Genomic DNA, 8049 nt, shown 5'->3' on the forward strand with positions numbered 1-8049 from the left:
ATTCAGCATTACCACGCATTTTCTGCAGGAAATGCATTTTCTAGTTCTGTTTTTTTTTTCACGTCTTAGTCAACATTCATCTTTAACTTTACTGTGCTCAGTGGCGGACAGGCCATCTGGAATTTGGGCAAATGCCAGAAGGGCCGCCCTGGTATGGGCCACTACTGATAATATAATATATCTTTGGTAATTTATTTGATAAGTTATTTCATGCATGCAGCCACAAATGTTTCTAGAGATTGTACTGCGGCAAGTGTGTGGAAAGATTGAAGGCAGAGTTACTAATTTCCAAGCTAGGTTATTGACAAAAATAGGGCCGGTGTGTTGCAAATGCCAGGGCCATTTTTTTATCCCAGTCCGTCACTGACTGTGCTCAATGATTTCTTGCAGGCAGAACATAAAACAAACACACCGTTCCTCTAATATCATAGGTCATGGTTTTTGTTGGTTGCTTGCAGTTTGAAAAATGCAGTTATCACAAAAACTGTCAGCCACGAGATCTGATTGGTTGATTTGGCCCGTCTATCACCAACATAGGTGATAGACAGATGTTTCATCCAGTCAGCTAACCAGTATTTCTGCCCCTTCCCAAAAGTTCTCCAACGGAAAGTTCCCAGATGGATATGCCGAGCAAATGCGAAGCAATCCATCTGGCGGAGTCAGGTTAGTATGATGACTGACTCATCTTGGAACTTCTGCATTTGATATGAAACAGAATGTATAAAGTTGAGAGGACACGACATGTTATCAACCCTGACACACTGGGATCTGTCCACAGTTCACAACCATTGTCTTAAAACAATGACAGTTTTTTTTTTTTTTCACCACTGAGCAGTTTGACAAGAACCGATTGGGGGCACCTTGAAGCGTTTACTCATTCACTTTATACAGCCTCAAAGCTCACATGCCTTTGTGACTAACCATTTTTAGTTTACTACTTCCCTGTGTTTGACCAGAGGGTGTTTTGTATTATAGCCACAGCAGCTCTGATGATGCAAATAATGCAGCTGGTAAACAGATGCAAATGCAAACACAGACAAAATATACTGTACTCTAACTTCAAACAACAACAACCCTACAAAATCGAGAACCATTTTCATCTGCTGTCCTTAAAATAGGTTGTAGGAAATATATCCATTGTCTCACTCTGCCCTCCTGCAGTTAGCATTGTATAGGCTACTGTAGCTTAAAATCCTTGAAAAAGCTATCTATAAACCTCAAGCTCATGTTAAACATAACAGGAAAATGCAATCAGTAGGGCACTTTTCAAAAGGTTATGGCTCCTGTGAATTGCCATTGTTTAAGGGAACAATGACAGAAGTAATATACATATACAGTTTAAGCACAGACGAATGACAGTCTCAAGTTATTAGACAATATTTATTAAAAAAGCTTTGTTTGATTTCAAGTGACTGATCAGAGGCATGAGGTAGTTATTAAGGGCCCCAGTGCACACTATTATGAGGGCCCCACTTATATTTAAAAAGAATGACTGCTCGCTCGGCTTGCAGATGTCTTGACAGATTTTACACCTAAACTACATTATATTGTATCATCTCGTCACTGTCTACATTTACGTCCCTGTGTCTATACAGAGGGAATATGTTCACCGGTTATATAAAAAGTAATCATGAACTTGAACTTTTCAGTGACGCAAAAGAACACTTTTCTTGCACATTTCTTTACCTCTCTTCTGGAAAATAGTGCATGCCTTCCAACATCTATGGGTTAAAAAAGATTATCAAACCAAACTGGACAATCTGCAAAAGATTACACAGATTAGGCATAGTGCGCAATCGGTTTGTCATGTTTTTGCTAAAGCATATATGTGGACATGAAAAAAAAATCATTATTTAACAATAAAACGCTTTGACTGGAAATGACACTATCCAATAAGTTAACCTGTTCTGCCAAATGTTTACTGTTTCAACTGTGGACCTAAATTTACTGTAAAGTAATGTTTACATCCACCATTTATGCTGCTATAGGCTTCTCACTACACTTTTCCTACGCTAAGTGGAATGCATCCATCAGTAATGGTTTTGAATACATGTGCTTTTCCTGCTATGACATGTTAACATCTCTGCCGTGAAAAAGGTCTATACAGCTTTCTGCATTTTTATCTGTTTCTCACAGTATTTGTCATCTTCTCTCCTCTTCTGTCCTTTTATACTCTCTTCTCCCTTCTCTCCATCTCTCTTTGCTCTATTTCCACTTATTCGGCCCCATTCTTTTCACGCAATATATTTCACATCTCATCTCAGCTAGATTGATGCTTTTTCGTTCTATGCAGTGTATATATCTGATAATAATGAAAATATTTCTTCTTTCAGCCTTTTCAACTTTCATCTTTAACAGTATTACAGTATTAATTTGTTTCATATTTCTGCATATGTGAGTCATTATCAGTTAGAAAATCTACTCAGACCTCACAATGTTCTACATATTTTTTCATTATTCAACCTTTAAAGCAAACAGTTCAGTTTAGCATAAACTTTTAACTTTTTAATGAAATTCATACTTATTAAAACAATTTCTGCTTTTTCAACTATTTTCACTACTGTAACTTCTTCTTACGGATTTAAGCTATTCAACCAGTTTAGCTTTAGCAATTCAGCTATTCAGCATTACCACGCATTTTCTGCAGGAAATGCATTTTCTAGTTCTGTTTTTTTTTTCACGTCTTAGTCAACATTCATCTTTAACTTTACTGTGCTCAGTGGCGGACAGGCCATCTGGAATTTGGGCAAATGCCAGAAGGGCCGCCCTGGTATGGGCCACTACTGATAATATAATATATCTTTGGTAATTTATTTGATAAGTTATTTCATGCATGCAGCCACAAATGTTTCTAGAGATTGTACTGCGGCAAGTGTGTGGAAAGATTGAAGGCAGAGTTACTAATTTCCAAGCTAGGTTATTGACAAAAATAGGGCCGGTGTGTTGCAAATGCCAGGGCCATTTTTTTATCCCAGTCCGTCACTGACTGTGCTCAATGATTTCTTGCAGGCAGAACATAAAACAAACACACCGTTGGCAGTTTATTAGGTACATCATACACCTAGCCCAGTCTAATACAACAGTCTTGTTCTTGTCATCTGAGTTCACCAAACCAAGTATTACAGTAATAGAAAGTGTAGTCATCATAACCCTAAATAACACTCTGAATGTGAGTACAGCGTCCTCTAATATCATAGGTCATGGTTTTTGTTGGTTGCTTGCAGTTTGAAAAACGCAGTTATCACAAAAACTGTCAGCCACGAGACTGTGACCAAAGTCACTCCCCTATTACAGGCTCACTGTATGATGATAGCCTCGTGAGACCGTCCTGATCTCGCGAGCTCCAGTTTTCCACTCGCAGATCAGTCTGGCATCTTGAGGCAGAGAAAATTTGGAGCCGTTAGCCAAACGACCGCGTCAATCAGCGTTGGTTTTGAGGTGGGTTAGGTGGTGATAGACAGATTGTTTATCCAATCAGCTAACCAGTATTTTCAGACAGCGGTAGCCGCTCGCTAATGCTTTTTTTCTCTTGGATCCTTCTTTTGGAATATGGTCAGTGAACCTGAAATGGTTCCTTTTATTCCTAAATTCTCGTTACACAAACGGCAAATCTCCTTTACCGACATGTTTGCATGCTGAGCTAACGAGCTATGCTTTGCCTGCAGCAGCAGTAGCGGGCTTGTGGTTGTATTTTCATACGCTTCGTGGATTTGATTGGTTGATTTGGCCCGTCTATCACCAACATAGGTGATAGACAGATGGTTCATCCAATCAGCTAACCAGTATTTCCGCCCCTTCCCAAAAGTTCTCCAACGGAAAGTTCCCAGATGGATATGCCGAGCAAATGCGAAGCAATCCATCTGGCGGAGTCAGGTTAGTATGATGACTGACTCATCTTGGAACTTCTGCATTTGATATGAAACAGAATGTATAAAGGTGAGAGGACACGACATGTTATCAACCCTGACACACTGGGATCTGTCCACAGTTCACAACCATTGTCTTAAAACAATGACAGTTTGTTTTTTTCACCACTGAGCAGTTTGACAAGAACCGATTGGGGGCACCTTGAAGCGTTTACTCATTCACTTTATACAGCCTCAAAGCTCACATGCCTTTGTGACTAACCATTTTTAGTTTACTAGATTAAACGCTTTGACTGGAAATGACACTATCCAGTAAGTTAACCTGTTCTGCCAAATTTTTACTGTTTCAACTGTGGACGTAAATTTACTGTAAAGTAATGTTTACATCCACCATTTATGCTGCTATAGGCTTCTCACTACACTTTTCCTACGCTAACCTCACATCATTGACTCTCAAGTTTGAAGTTTGTCTTATTGATTTATGGTTGAGGGCACTGAGTGGGTATTCATCTTCAAATATCCCTGCTCCTCTGCCCCTATTTTCCTTCCTGGGTCACTCAGGTCTTCTGACCATATGGTTTTAGTTGTCACACGTGTTTAGTTAGCCTGGAAATCCAGACCCAAATCCGAAAGATTAAGGGACTGGCACTGAGTAATGAAAATGGCCAGACTCGAGGAGCGAGCATGCATTTGAAAATCTCACTGCACGCAATTGGATAACACTACGACCAATCAAAACAATAGACGGGGTGACGTATCCAGAGCCCCATACGCTTAGCTACCAGCGGAGCTAACTGGTGAATTAAAGTCGTCATCTGTTTAGCTTGCCTGGCCTGCCTATATCAGATACACTGATGTGATTGGTGCAGCACGGATACAAGGGCATAGTTACTGAGCATCATTATTCAATGCCAGAGTGACTCGCTGAGCAAATTCAAATTGTACTCTCGCCAGAACTCTGGATATCCAGGGTAGTGTGTAGCATAGACAGTATATAGACCGGGAGCCAGGTCCACTCCTCAGGATGTTTTTTGCTACCTTTTTTCACTATTATTTCCTATTATCTTATACCTTGGGCCATCACAAGTTGATAATGACAACCCCCAACTCGGCCCCGTTTGATCTTAGGGGCCAAAAAACACCCTTTTTGGGAAAAGCTTTTGGCGGAATGATGTAATTGTGAATATTAATACTGCAGCTACATAAATGGTCATATAACCCTAAAATTGTGCATGGTGTATCCTGACACATAGAGGAAACTAGCAGAAACAGATTCTGGGGATTGCTGCCTTTTTGCTGTCAAATATCACCCTCAACATACCCCAAAAGACAAAGAAATGTCTGTCCGCCTGACAAATTGTCATCAAAAGTGATCATTTTCAAGCATTTTATTATAGATATCACTGCCTCAAATGTACATAAAAACTTCCCAAGTTTATAAGCTTCAATTTAAGTCCAAGATAACCTTTCTACCTAGAGGTTTACAGCTGGTATAACCAGTTATCCACACAGAAAAACAGAACTTTCAACCATTACCATTCCATATGGGGTTAAGCATATTTTTTGCATATGAACCATATCTTAAACAAGAGTTGAGATTTGACTTATGTACTGCTATACTATATGAAGTTAATTACCTTACAAGTGAATAATATTAAGCCCCTAGGTGGACTGGGGTCAGGGTGTAAGATAAAACAATGGTAACCAGGTTACACACATAAACACACAAACCCAGTGGTGTAGTCTAATATTGTAGTTGTAGTATTGTAGTTGGTATACTGTACCACTTTCTTTTTTTTTTGCTGGCTCAGAATGGGCCTTTTAGGGGGCATATCAAAGCGTGGGGTCTGGGTGTCCTCCCCCAGGGTTATTTTGAGCACCAAAGACTAATATCATGCATTCTGATTTTGTGTATTTATACATATGTATGTGTGTATACTTTTATGCACCAATTTATGGTGGGAATACCTTTATTTATCCTATGAGAAGGAAAACACAGATAATATTCAAATAAATATAAAGCAGTAAGGGGGCTTTCACATCAGGGACCTGAGCCTGGATCACAAAAGTTGACCCCAAAGCAACAAGGACAAACTAAAATAGGCTACTTATATTAGTCTTAAATGTGGTGAAGGGAGGAAACTGGCGTTAGTGTAGGCGGAGCATTGGGGCCCGGTCGCTACACACACAATACGCTACGCACTGTCCTCAGCGAGGAGCGGGTCGATGAAAGATGAGAAGAGTCTCTCTGCATGTTCTGCAGTGTTAGTTTTGTTTGCTGTCACATTACTCGACCCCGTATTTGTGAATAAAAATATCTGAAGTGTAAATTCTGTCACAAAATATATGTTTTAAGTGGGTATATGGAAATCCTGGAGATTTCTTAGTGGGTATACTGCGAATACGTGCGTGTCACATAGACCAGGGGTGTCAAACTCATTTTCACTAAGGGCCACACTGGAAAAAGAAAGGGATCCAAAGTGAAGATATGCAGTGCACGACAATGCCAGTCTGAAAAAAGCTTTAGCTGGACAGTCTCAAAAACAAAATCATACAGACATTCAAAAACACGCACATGCCCACACATGGGAAACACAAGGTTCCCCCCCATAATAACCACAAAATGTGTGGCTTCCATTAACCTCTCTGACATGGTAGGTCTGTTTTGTACATTAACATGCTTAGAAAACAGTACTGATGGCATACCACAGGAAAGCTGAAAGACTTGGACCTTGGAATTTTTATTTATCAGTAAATATATCTGATTAACGCAGAAACAAAAGAATTTTGCTTTTTGTAACTTGTTTCTTTATTGACTTTTGTAAGACTCTTAAAGATTTATTATTTACTTTTTATTTGTGTAGTTGTTTCTATAGTTTAAGTTTCAGTGAGACATATTTATGATACAGAGACACAAGATAAAGTTTCCTACTATTTTAAGTTTTTTTTTCAAAACCTTCATACATTTGTCACTTTGATAGAAAGTAGATACATTTGCATACTTTGGGTCATGTCCTCCTATTTTTTTTTCTGCCTGAGGACATAGAAAGAAGGGCAGATAGGAGTCCGTGAAAATTTGTTGTTGATTGATATTGTGTCTTTTGAAAACAAAACTGAGGTAGATGTTTTTGGAGCCAAAGAGGAACGACTAAAAGTCAGCGCTCACCTTCAATCGCCAACGTTAAAAACACCAGACAATAGTAGTAAATTCTGAGATATTTCAGTATGGATGCAAGAGGTGAGTGTCAGTAGGGAGTTGGGTTGGGAACCGGAGGGTTGCTGGTTCAAGTCCCCATACGGACCAAAGTATGGTGGTGGACTGGTAGCTGGAGAGGTGCCAGTTCACCTCCTGGGCACTGCCAAGGTGCTCCTGAGCAAGGCACCAAACCCCCAACTGCTTGGGGCGCCTTTCCATGGCAGCCCACTCACTCTGACATCTCCCCATTAGTGCATGTATAGGTACTGAGCATGTGTGTCTAATTCAGGCCTATGTGTAATGTGTATAATAACAACAACAGAGTGCCTTCATATCTATTCTATGAAGGCATTTGCTCCCTTTCACCCATCATCATGAACACTTCTTCTTGTGTTTGGACTGTGGGAGAACATCTGCAGCGTGACAGTCAAAACATCTTAAATCAGTCTTTATCGACCTTCGAAAAGTCCACTCTCAGTGCTTTAGGGACAAATCTCTCAGTGCTTTTAGGGAAAACTAATTTCCCAAGGAACAATGGAAATGTAAGAGATTGGGTTTGCATGAGATTGTGTAAGTGGTGACCTCTCAAAGTTTATTTTAACATTGTTTTGCTTTGTTACACAAACTTCTTGAGTGTAATTTCCGAGGTACTGTCCAAGAACCTGACAAGCAGAATGACAGATTAGAACACAAAAAGGAATAGCAGCACTGATTGTACGGGCAAAATAATCACAATGGACATTACAGGTAAATTTGCCATGCAGGAGTCTCACCACAAAACATGCAGTTGCGCTCATACCTTGAGATTCAAAAGATATTTGGTCAATGTCACGTCACCTCAGTTGAACTTTGAGATCACTGACCATATACAAGACCACTGACCGTCCACTATACAGGATGAATCATGTTCTTGGCCACGACATCTATGCTTATCTCACTTCGGATGTTTTTCCACACAGTTTGAGGATACAGGTTAGGAAACATTGG

This window comes from Perca flavescens, chromosome 16 (genome assembly GCF_004354835.1).
Source record: "Perca flavescens isolate YP-PL-M2 chromosome 16, PFLA_1.0, whole genome shotgun sequence".
NCBI lineage: Eukaryota > Metazoa > Chordata > Actinopteri > Perciformes > Percidae > Perca > Perca flavescens.